Source organism: Jaculus jaculus, chromosome 17 (genome assembly GCF_020740685.1).
Source record: "Jaculus jaculus isolate mJacJac1 chromosome 17, mJacJac1.mat.Y.cur, whole genome shotgun sequence".
NCBI lineage: Eukaryota > Metazoa > Chordata > Mammalia > Rodentia > Dipodidae > Jaculus > Jaculus jaculus.
The window spans coordinates 19,775,238-19,788,131 of NC_059118.1; the positions used below are offsets into that span (position 1 = coordinate 19,775,238).

At 45.3% G+C, this 12,894-nt stretch overlaps 1 protein-coding gene across 1 annotated transcript in view; it reads left to right on the forward strand.

Moving 5' to 3' along the window:
* Positions 1–1,993: 1,993 nt before the first annotated feature.
* Positions 1,994–12,894, forward strand: part of Rad54l2 (RAD54 like 2) — a 124,438-nt gene continuing 113,537 nt past the window's right edge. Inside the window, exon 1 of the mRNA XM_004664292.3 lies at positions 1,994–2,178. The gene's annotated coding sequence lies outside the window, so the exon portion shown is untranslated. The remainder of the gene's footprint in view (positions 2,179–12,894) is intronic.

Genomic DNA, 12,894 nt, shown 5'->3' on the forward strand with positions numbered 1-12,894 from the left:
ACCCCGGGTTTTTTTTTTTGTGTGTGAGTGTCCTTGGAAATGAATTAAAATGGATCCACTTACCTAATTTATTCCCATTTCACTCATCCTTTTTTTTTTTTTTCAAGGTGGGGTCTTGGTCTAGCCCAGGCTGACCTGGAATTCACTATGTATTCTCAGAGTGGCCTCGAATTCATGGTGGTCCTTCTACCTCAGCCTCCCAAGTACTGGGACTAAAGGCATGTGTCACCACACCAGACTACTCATATTCTTTTTTTTTTGTCCATTATTTATTTATTTATTTGAGAGCGACAGACACACAGAGAAAGACAGATAGAGGGAGAGAGAGAGAATGGGCGCGCCAGGGCTTCCAGCCACTGCAAACGAACTCCAGACGCGTGCGCCCCCTTGTGCATCTGGCTAACGTGGGATCTGGGGGACCGAGCCTCAAACCGGGGTCCTTAGGCTTCGCAGGCAAGGGCTTAACCGCTAAGCCATCTCGCTAGCCCTCATATTCTTTTTTTTTTTTTTTTTTTTTTGGTGGGGGAGTGGGAAGAGAAACACCCTGGGACTTTAGTGGGAAGAGCCTACAATACAGTCTTATAGGTAAGTGAAGCTCACATTGCAGCACTTAAAATTTTTATTTATTTATTTTATTCGAGAGTGTGAGAGACAGAGAAAGTGGTAGATATCGAGAGAACGGGCATGTTAGGGCCTCCAGCTACTGCAAACTAATTCCAGATGTATGCACCATCTTATATGGGTCCTGGGGAGTTGAACCTGGATCCTTTGGCTTTGCAGGCAAGCTCCTTAACCACTAAGGCATCTCTCCAGCCCTTCAGCACTTCTTAACTTCAGGGAGAAAAATATAACTTAACCTTTGCTTGAGTGTCTGTGATTAAGAAAGCCCCTTTAAAAAAATTTTTTTTTGTTTACGTTTATTTTTTTTATTTGAGAGCGACAGACAGAGAAAGAGGCAGATAGAGCGAGAGAATGGGTGCGCCAGGGCCTCCAGCCACTGCAAACGAACTCCAGATGCGTGCACCCCCTTGTGCATCTGGGTAACGTGGGTCCTGGGGAATTGAGCCTCGAACCGCGGTCCTTCCGTTTCACAGGCAAGCGCTTAACCGCTAAGCCATCTCTCCAGCCCAAGAAAGCCCCTTTTTGCCTCTGCTTCTCTTCCATGTAATTCTGTTCTACTTTTAAAAGTTTTATTTATTTATTTGAGAGAGACAAAGAGATATATAGTGAGAATGGGCACCCCAGGATCTCCATACACTGCAAATGAACCCCAGATGCATGCGCCACTTTGTGCATCTGGCTTACACGGGTCCTGGGGCATCAAACCTGGGTCCCTTGGCTTCGCAGGCAAACATCTTAATCGCTAAGCCATCTCCCTAGCCCTCTTCCAGGTAATTCTTAAGCCAGCTTCAGTCAACAGGAAACCAGAGGGCACAGAAGGGTGAAACAGAGAAGACGAGAATCACACGGTGGGGCGTCACAGGGGTCCCTGCGGGGCCTGAGAACAACCTCTGTTGGAGGTGACATCAGTAGTAGAACTCATTATTGGCAAAAACAGCGACGATCCCACCCCAATGTAAAGCCTTAGGCACTTGGCATCATTCCCTCATTTCTCCGAAAGCCTTTGGGGTTATCCCAAACTGAGGAACGAGGAGAAAACCCAGACTCAATTGCACTTGAACGGTGAACGTGTCTTGCTGGTGGTTAACGACTACAAATCTGTTCGATCGGACTCGTTATTCCCAGGCACATTCCGGCATGGGATTTCGGTGTTGCACGCCTTCCTGGAAGGGTCTTACCGTGGAGGTTAAACGGTATTTATTCAGTCAGGAATCACCGCACATCCTGCGTGAGGGAGGAACAAGCGCCCATTGGCTCCCAGCGGAACTTTGTTATCCGTAGCGCGCGTTGCCGTCCGGGTCGCTGCGCGGACGGGCCGGGAGGGGGAAGCTTTCTGGCGCGGACCGAGAGCGGAGGCTGAGAGAGCGCCGCCGCCGGAGAAAGACCGACGCTTGTTCAGAACCGGTCCGCGGCGCCCGGGGCCTGGCTGGCTGCTTCCCGCCTCCAGTTTCTGCTTGGGCTCCCCGCCGCCGCCGACACAGTCCAGGCGGACGCGGCCGAACGTGAGGTCCTTCGGCCCAGCCCGGTCCGGTGCGGCCCGGATCCGGGGCTCGGGAGGTGAGAAAGAGAGAGAGAGGGAGAGAGGAGAGAGAGAGAGAGAGAGAGAGAGAGAGAGAGAGAGCGAGAGCGAGCCTGTGGCGGTTCCCCCCCCCACCTCGCCGGAGCCTCGGGGACCCACAACAATGAGGAGGGGGGAGGTGGGGACGGGGCCTGGGCCCCTGACGTGCTGCGGCCTGGGCCAGCAAGATGGTTCTGGCGGCTTGGGCCTTGAGGGGCTTTGGGTTCGACTTGGCAAACTCTAGTGCCTGGAAGCTTGGTTGAGGGTCTTGGCCTCGACTCAGGGCTTTAACGGCTTGATATTTGGGGATCTTAGTAGTCAAGGAAGAGAGCAATGATGATGATGATGATGATAATAATAATAATAGTAATAAAAAGCACCGATACTTAACTGTAGTGGCCGTGCGCCCTTGGCACCTGATACTAGCGCTCCAGAACTTGACCATATCGGGGCGGCAGCGGCGGCGAGGCAGGGGGTTGGGGGAGTTTGTGTTTGGAATTTTCGGGATTTCTGTAGCTCGATCCCCTAAAGCACCTGGGGGACGTGTCTCTTCCTCGGGAGGTCTAGGAATTCGTCAGACTGGGATCGGGCCGGGTAAGAAAAGGCATGGGGAGTTTAGCTTCTCTGAGTTAAATGGTGACTAGTTAGTAGTTCTTGGAAAGGCAAGAGCTCAAGCAAGCACCTTTCACCGATGACCCATCTACCTCCCCAGCCCAGGGCAGAAGCTGAAGTGGGCACAAAAGAGTTCATCAAAGCTGGATGGATCCCTAGCTGCCCAGAGGCGCCTGAGTAAAAAAGTGGTTCCCTGGTAGGAAACTTGTTATAAAAGTGAGATTAGCGGTTGGTTGCCTTGGGTTAAAGTCAGGGATGAGGCCCGTGGGAGTTGTGAGCTGGAAAGTGTTAGAAGAGGCTGGGAGCCCGAGGTCTGGGAATCAGCATTAAGCAGGTCATGGTGGTGGTAGCCTGGGAGTGGTAACTTTGCAGAGTGGGCTTCCAGATAGAGAATGACCTCGTACTGCGGAGGAGTGGGTGACTCAGATCTGTTGGATTATTGTCGTTTGCTGGCTGGCGGATGTGGCTGACTCTTGGTGAGTTGGATGAGGCTGGAATGGACATTTGGGGTGCTTGACGAGTTTGTTCCGGAGTAGAGGACACTGGACCTTTCCGTCTTAATCCAAGTCAAAGTGGTTGTCACGGATAATATTTTTAGGAATTTCTTAGTGGTATTTGTATACAAAGCTTTCCTCTGTTCAATTTTTCCCCCTTTCCTCTTGTTTTTGAATTGTGACTCATATTTTCTTTTTAGCACTGTGCATTGTTTGTAATGATAGACAAATTTAGACACGATAATAATATGCATTCTTATCAGTTTCAGCCAGTTTAAATGACTTTTCACTGATTTGTGTTCCATTATTTATTTTTATTTATTTGAGAGCGAGAGAGAGAGAAAGAAGCAGATAGAGAGAGAGAATGGGCGTGCCAGGGCCTCCAACCACTGCAAACGCATCTGTGGGTCCCGGGGAATCGAGTCTTGAACTGGGGTCCTTAGGCTTCACAGGCAAGCACTTAACCGCTAAGCCATCTCTCCAGCCCTCTGTTACATTATTTAATATGCGCAACTCTAAGGGTCATGTGACAACTCTTAACATTTTATGTTAAACTCTGGATGGCTGAGTTTTCATACTCTGTTACTGCTATGAAGTGATTACATTGAGTCTGTTAAGTCTTAGCATTGGCATTTCAACAACTCTGCTAACGCTTACAGAACATTATCTTTATTAGAAGTGCTACCCATCTTTAGTGATTTTGGTCTGTACACTGTGTTGCTTTGTGACAATCTGTGTCATTGAAAGGCAGTGTGCTGATTCCAACTCTGAGGCTTGCAGCTGTGTGCCAGAGCTCTGTGTATATTATTCAAGCAGCAGTTGGTGTGTTATCTGTAGATAAGATATTAAAGAGAAATCTACATGTATCAGAATCAATATACCACCCGAATTTAACTGAGGTTTATTTAGGAGGTAATGCTTAGTTGAAGACTAGTATAAATTGTTAGGTGAGAAGTGAGGTAATTCATTTTGTACTTGTACTAATTTTCTTTTTCGAGGTAGGTTCTCATTCTAGCCCAGGCTGACCTGGAATTCACTATGTAGTTTCAGGGTGGCCTTGAACTCATGGTGATCCTCCTACCTCTGCCTCCCAAGTGCTGAAATTAAAGGCATGCTGACCCAGGTTCAATACCCTAGTGCCTATATAAGCCAAAAAAAAAAAAAAAAAACCAAACAAATAAAACCAAACCCCACAAACCAAACCCCAAAATTTCTTTTGTGTGATATATATATGCATACATGTTCATATGTGTGTATGGGTACACGTGTGTGCATGTGGAGGTACAGCGGTTGATATTGGGTATCATTCTTGATCACTCTTTTGTGTGTGTGTGTGTGTGTATGTGTGTGTGTGTGAGAGAGAGAGAGAGAGAGAGAGAATTGTTGGATCTGGGCCTCCAGACACTGCAGCACCCGTATGGTGGTGCTGCATGTGTCTGGAGTTTATTTGCAGTGGCTAGAGGCCCTAGTGCACCCATTCGCTCTATCTGCCTCTCTCTCTCTCTCAAACATACACACACACACACATATATGTGGAGTGTATATATATATATATATATGTATATATGTATGTGTATATATATGTATGTATGTGTGTGTATATATATATATGTATGTGTGTGTATACACACACACACACACACACACACACATATAAAAGTTTTTTTGAGGTAGGGTCTTGCTTTAGCCCAGGCTGACCTAGAATTTACTACATAGTCTCAGGGTGGCCTTGAACTCACGGTGATCCTTCTACCTCTGCCTCCCAAGTGCTTGGATTAAAAGAGTGTGCCACCACACCCGGCTTTTTACCAAATAAAATATTTTTTGTTTATTTGTATTTATTTATTTGAGAGTGACAGAGAAAGAGGCAGATAGAGAGAATGGGTGCGCCAGGGCCCCCAGCCACTGCAAACTCCAGACACGTATGACCCCTTGTGCATCTGGCTAATGTGGGTCCTGGGGAATTGAGCCTTGAACCGGGGTCCTCAGGCTTCACAGGCAAGTGCTTAACTGCTAAGCCATCTCTCCAGCCCCCAAATAAAATATTTTTAAAAGAAGTTTTCTCTTAAAAATGTCTTTTGTACAGCCAGTTGTAGTGGCACATGCCTTTAATCTCAGCACTTGGTAGGCAGAGTTAGGAGGACATGAGATTGAGGCCAGTTCGTGACTACATAGTAAATTTCAGGTCATCCTGGGCTAGAGCAAGACCCTACCTCAAAAAACAAAAACAAAAACCAACAACAACAAAAACAACTCTGGGGCTGGAGAGATGGCTTAGTGGTTAAGGCGCCTGCAAAGCCAAAGAATCCCGGTTTGATTCTCTAGGACCCACATAAGCCAGATGCACAAGGGGGTGCATGCGTCTGGAGTTTGTTTTCAGTGGCTGGAAGCTCTGGTGTGCCCATTCATATTCATTCTCTCTCTCTTTCTCTCTCTCTCTTTACCTCTTTCTCTCAAATAAATAAGTAAATACAAAAATATATATATATTTTTAATTTTTATTAACATTTTCCATGATTATAAAATATATCCCATTGTAATTCCCTCCCTCCCCACCCCCACACTTTCCCATTTGAAATTCCATTCTCCATCATATTACCTCCCCATTACAATCATTGTAATTACATATATACAATATCAACCTATTAAGTATCCTCCTCCCTTCCTTTCTCCACCCTTTATGTCTCCTTTTCAACTTACTGGCCTCTGCTACTAAGTATTTTCATTCTCACACAGAAGCCCAGTCATCTGTAGCTAGGATCCACATATGAGAGAGAACATGTGGCGCTTGGCTTTCTGGGCCTGGGTTACCTGACTTAGTATAATACTTTCCAGGTCCATCCATTTAAAATATATTTAAAAAATTAAAAACAAAAAACAAAAAACAACTCAGCCGGGCGTGGGCGCATGGTTTTAGTCCCAGGACTTGGGAGGCAGAGTTAGGAGGATCACCATGAGTTTGAGGCCACCCTGAGAATACAGAGTGAATTCTAGGTCAGCCTGGGCTAGAGTGAGACCCTACCTCAAAACAAACAAACAAAACCAAACCCCACAAAAAACCAAACCCCAAAATTTATTTTGTGTAATGTATATATGCATACATGTTCATATGTGTGTGTGGGTACACGTGTGTGCATGTGGAGGTGCAGACGTTGATATTGGGTATCATTCTTGATCACTCTTTTATGTGTGTGTGTGTGTGTGTGTGTGTGTGAGAGAGAGAGAGAGAGAGAGAGAGAATTGTTGGGTCCGGGCCTCCAGGCAGTGCAAATAAACTCCAGATGCGTGCGTCACTTTGTGCTTTTCGCTCATGTGGATCTTGGGGAATCAAACTTGGGTCCTTTGACTTTGCAGGCAAGTGCCTTAACCTCCATCTCTCCAGCTCTTTTTATTTTTTTATTTTTCTGAGGTAGGGTCTCACTCTAGCTCAGGCTGACCTGGAATTCACTATGTAGTCTTAGGCTGGCCTGGAACTCACAGCAGTCCTTATACTTCAACCTCCTGAGTTTTGCTACCACACCTGGCTTAGTGTGTGCATGTGTGTGTATGTATGCATATGTATGCAACAGACAGAGAAAGAGGCAGAGGGGGGGGGGAGAAAGAGAGAATATGAATGGGCGTGCCAGGGCCTCCAGCCACTGCAAACAAACTCCAGATGTGTGCACCCCCTTGTGCATTTGGCTAACATGGGACCTGGGGAATCCAGCCTTGGACTGGAGTTCTTAAGCTTCACAGGCAAGTGTGCTTAACCACTAAGACATCTCTCCAGCCCTAAAAAATAAATTTGTTAAAAAATTAATTTTAATATATTTATTTGCAAGTAGAGAGACAGGCAGAGAGAATGGGTGCAACAGGGACTCTAGCTGCTGCAAACAAACTCCTAATGCATGTGCCACTTTGTACATCTGGCTTTATGTGGGTACTGGGGAATTGAACCTGGGTTAGTAGACTTTGCAAGTAAGTACCTTCACCGCTGAGCCATCTCTTCAGCCCATCGACTCCCCCCCCCCCCGAGGTAGGGTCTAGCCCAGGCTGATCTGGAATTCACTGTGTGGTCTCAGGGTGGCCTTGAACTCACGGTGATCCTCCTGCCTCTGCCTCTCAAGTGCTTGGATTAAAGGTGTGCACTATCATGCCCGGCTACTTTTTTTTCTTTTTTTTTTTTGAGGTAGGGTCTCACTTTAGCTCAGGCTGACCACGAATTCACTATGTAGTCCCAGGGTGGCCTTGAACTCATGGTAATCCTCCTATCTCTACCTCCTAAGTGCTGGGATCAAAGGTGTGCGCCACCATGCCCAGCTTACTTTTTGTTTTTTAATATTTAATTTTTTAAATTTATTTGAGAGAGAGGAAAGGAGAGAGAGAGAGGGGGGGGGGGAGGGAAAGAAAATGGGCACGCCAGGACCTGCAGCCATTACAAATGAACTTCAGATACATGCACCACCTTGTATATCTAGCTTATGCAGTTCCTGGGGAATTGAACCCAGGTCCTTTGTCTTTACAGGCAGGTGCCTTCATTGGTAAGCAATCTCTCCAGCCACCCCCCACCCCCGTCCTCTTTCTTTTAAATTTTGAGGCAGAGTCTCACTGTAGCTCAGGCTGACCTGGAATTCACTATGTAGTCTCAGGATGACCTCAAACTCATGGGGATCCTACTACTTCTGCCTCCCAAGTGCTGGGATTAAAGGTGTGTGCCAACATGCCTGGCCCTACTTTTTCTTTTTTTAAATTGAGACGAGGGGGGGGGTGGAGGGGGAGAGGGGGAGGGGGAGGGGGAAAGAGAAAGGGAGAGAGGGAGGGAGGGAGGGAGAATGAGAATGGGCACACTAGGGCCCCTAGCCACTGCAAATGAACACCAGATGCTTGTGCCAACTTGTGCATCTGGTTTACGTGGATCCTGGGGATTCGAACCTGGGTCCTTGCAGGCAAGTACTTTAACTGCTAAGCAATCTCTCCAGCCCCTGCTTTCCTTTTTTTTTGAGATAGGGTCTCTCACTGAAACTGGAGCTTATCAATTTGGCTAGATTAGCTAGCCAACATGCTCCAATATTTTCCTGTCTCTAACTTTACAGCTGTGGGGTTAAGAGACATGCATACCTGGTTTTTATTTAGTGATGGAAATCTGAATTTAGGTCTTAATGCTTGTGTAGCAAGCACTTTATTGAACCATCTTCCCAACCCTTCTCCTTTTTGTCCCAAGGCAGGGTTTTACTCTAGCACAGGTTGACCTGGAACTCACTAATCCCAGGGTGGCCTGATCCTCATACCTCTGCCACCTGAGTGCTGGGATTAAAGGTGTGCACCACCATGCTTGGTGTTCCCAAGCCCTCTTTAATTTTTTTCTTGAGTATTTTTGAGGCAGGGTCTTACTCTAGTCCAGGCTGATCTGGAACTTACTCTGTAGTTCCAGCTTGGTCTTGAACTCAGAGTGATCCTCTTACCTCTAACTCATGAGTGCTGGGTTTAAAAGTTTGTGCCACCATGCCTGGCTAAAATTTTTCTATCTTGTCTTTCTGATTTTTTTCTTTTTTTTTTGAGTCAGGGTCTCAAATTTCAGCTCAGGCTGGCTTGAACTCAGGTAGTATTGCTTCAGTCTGACAGTATGGAATTACAGGTGTGAACCACCACATTTGGCTAGCAAGTAATTTATCCTTGCATTAATCTGTTACTTTATGTCAGACACAGTATTAGACAGCTCTACAATAGTGTTACTTTGATTTTTTTTTCCAGTGTTTTTGAGGTAGGTCTAGCCTAGGCTGACCTGGAGTTCACTATATAGTCTCAGGGTTGCCTTGATATTTTGACTTTTTTTTTTTTTTTGAGGTAAGGTTTTACTGTGGTCCAGGTTGACCTGGAATTCACTATGTAGTCTCAGGGTGGCCTTGAACTCACGGTGATCCTCCTACCTCTGCCTCAGAGTGCTGGGATTAAAGGTGTGCACCACCATGCCTGGCTTATTTTGACATCACAGCAGTGATTTATTCGTATTCATGTATTCAGGTTTCCAACTGCCCTTTTCCCTTTGTTTTGGAGAGGCTTGCTTCTCTGTCTGGTTTACGGTGTATACCTTTTTAGTATCTATTGATAGCTTGTAGTGTTGTCTCCTGTTAACAGCTGGAAAAAGACAACTAAGACAGTCTGTTTGAAGTTGCTAGTCTTTGCATAAAATTCAGAGCACATCTGATTGTTGTTTCCTTTATTAAGGTTAATTTTACTAAAAACACTCCCTTTTGCACTCCTCTCTCTCTCTCTTTTTAGGTAGGGTTTCACTCTAGTCCAGGCTGACCTGGAATTTACTGTGTAGCCTCAGGGTGGCCTCGAACTCAAAGAAATTATCCTACCTCCTGGATTAAAGGCTTGTGTGTTTGTGTGTGTGCACACATGCCAGCACACGACCACACCCATCTCTTTAATCTTGTTATGTATCTTTTTTTGTTTGTTTGTTTGTTTTTGAGGCAGGGTCTCACTCTAGGCTGACTTGGAACTCACTCTGTAGCCCAGGCTGACTTTGTACTCATGGTGATTCTACCTCAGTCTTGGATTATAGGCATTAGCTACCATGCGTGGCTTGTTTATGTATCATAATGAAAAAAGATTAAAATCAAGACACTTAGATCATAAATGAATTCTTTGAAGTGGCTGTATTTTTTTCAAATATTTATTTGAGAGAGAGAAAGAGAGAATAGGGAGCTAGAGAAAATGGGCATGCCAGGGCCTTCAGCCTCTGCAAATGAACTCCTGAAGCATGTGCCACCATGTGCATCTGGCTTATGTGGGTCCTGGGGAGTATAACCTGGTTCCTTGAACTTTTCAGGCAAGTACCTTAACCAGTAAGCCATCCCTCCAGCCGGTGGCTTTATTTTTTTATTTTTATTTTAATTTTTAAATTTTTTGTTCATTTTTATTTATTTATTTGAGAGTGACAGACAGAGAGAAAGAGGCAGATAGAGAGACACAGAGAATGGGCCCACCAGGGCCTTCATCCACTGCAAACGAACTCTAGACACATGCGCCCCCTTGTGCATCTGGCTAACGTGGGTCTTGGGGAATCGAGCCTTGATCAGGGTCCTTAGGCTTCACAGGCAAGTGCTTAACTGCTAAGCCATCTCTCCAGCCCATGGCTTTATTTTTTTTTTAAATTTATTTCATTTTTTAAATTGACAACTTTCATGATTGTAAACAATATTCCATGGTCCCTCCTCCCCCACCCCTTTTGAAACTCTACTCCATCATATCCCCTCCCCCTCTCAATCAGTCTCTTTTATTTTGATGTCATGATCCTTTCCTTCTATTATGATAGTTTTGTGTAGGTAGTGTCACGCACTGTGAGGTCATAGATATCCAAGCCATTTTGTGTCTGGAGGAGCACATTATAAGGAGTCCCACCCTTCCTTTGGCTCTTACATTCTTTCCGCCACCTCTTCTGCAATAGACCCTGAGCCTTGGAAGATGTGATAGAGATATGGGTATGAACATTAAGAGAAGTGCTTACTGGGCAGTTTGATGAGCATAATATATACATTTAGCCAGACAGCAGCAGATGTTACAGCTCTAGTGCTCATGACTACACCTCTTGTAGGTTTTCAGTATCAGGGATGTATTCCCTCCCATGGAGCGGGCCTCCAGTCCAATTAGAGAGCAGTTGGTTTCACCCATAACAGACATGCCACAATTGCACCCGTTGGCTCATTTGTTTTGGCTGGACAAATATAAAGCTTGCAGGGTCCACTGTTGAGTATATTTACTGGCAATTTCTCTCTCTCCCATTGAACTGCATGCAGTGTGGCTTTTTCCAGCTTTCTGTCAGTTGGTCTACATGGAGGAAGGTTTTCAGCTCAGCTCTAGCAGGATTTCTCAGTGAATTTGCAGCTTAACGATGTGGAGTCTTCAGCAATAGGGTCTTACCATCTATTCCTGGTGGGAAACCAAGGCCTCCACAATGGCCTGTAATGTTTTGGGGGCATCAGGGACGTCCATGGCCAACAACTCACTGGAAGGTATCCCGTGCCTGGCACTGAAAATTTTCTAGTAACAGTCTGTGGCTTCTGAATGTTTCATTGTCCAAAAAAGTAGGTTTCTATATGACTTAGTTATAGCCTCTTGGATTTTTTAAAATTTTATTTTTATTTATTTATTTGAGAGAGAGAAAAAAAACCCAAAAACCCAGCAGAGAGAGGGAGAGAGCGAATGGACACGCCAGGGCCTCCAGCCACTGCAGAAGAACTCCAGACGCATGTACCCCTTGTGCATTTAGCTTACGTGGGTCCTGTGGAATTGAACCTGGGTCCTTTGGCTTTGCAGGCAAATGCCTTAATCACTAAGCCAACCCTCCAGCCCTCTCTCTTTCTTTTTGAGATGGGGTCTCAGTCTAGCTCAAGCTGACCTAGAACTCACTTTAGTCTCAGGCTGGCCTTGAACTCATGGCAATCCTCCTACCTCAGCCACCACACCTGGCTCTTACATTCTTTCTGATTCTGCTTTTGTTATATTCCCTGTGCCATTGAGGGTGTGATAAGGATGTCCTATTTAGAGTTGACAGTACTCCCTTATTTTTAGCACTTTGACTGGTTATGAGTCTTAGCTATAACTGCTACCCACTGCAAAAAGATGCTTCTCTGACTGAGGCTGAAAGAAGCATGAGTCTATGGGCATAAACATAAATACTTAAAAGTATTTGTTGATACTGATCTGTACATTTAGCAAAATTATAATAATAGCTTCCCACCTAGGGCTTATGACCTTCCCAGCCACAGACTTTTGACTAGTTTTACAGTATCAAGCATGATTTCCCTCTTATGGAGCAGGCCTCAAATTCAACCAGAAAGCAGCTGGTCCTGGGTGTGGTGGCACACACCTTTAATTCCAACAGGCAGAGGTAGGAGAATTGCCGTGAATTCAAGGCCACCCTGAGATTACATAGTGAATTTCAGGTCAGCCTGAGCTAGAGTGAAATCCTACCTCAAAAAAACAAAAGAAAAAAAAAAAAAGCCATTGGTTACCCCCTGAACAGTTATGCCACTATTACACCAGTGGGCACATCTTGCTTGACAGTTTGGGTGTGTTAGCACAGTGTCCACAACTGGATAAGACTGTTGATGACTTCTCGCCAAGCAGCCTGCGTAACACCCTCTGGCATTTCTGAAAGCTTTCCAGCAGGGAGGAAGCTTCCAGCTTAATATTTCTATGTTGTGCAACTGAAGCATGTGTTATTTTCAGCAATAACATCTTACCCTCTTGTTCTGGTAACTAAGAACAGTGACAATGTTCTGTATTGTTTAGAGCAGCTTTTAGTTTCAGGTAAAGGTAAATAATATTACTTTGGCCTTGAAATAACGTGAACATTTGGCATGTTTCTGCTTCAACATCTCACAGGACCTTTATGACTTAGCTTCTCCTGGACCTTTTAGTTTCTCCTCTGCCATAATTCTTGTGGTAACTGAGATCCAGTTATTAACTTACAATTTTCTTTTTCCTTTTGAGACAAGGTCTTATATGTGCCAGACTGTTCTCACTTCATTTAGCTGAAAATGGTTTTGAACTTCTGATTCTCCTGCCTTTCTCTCCTGAGTGTTGGGATTACAGGTGTGTGCTGTCATGATCAGTTTTTGT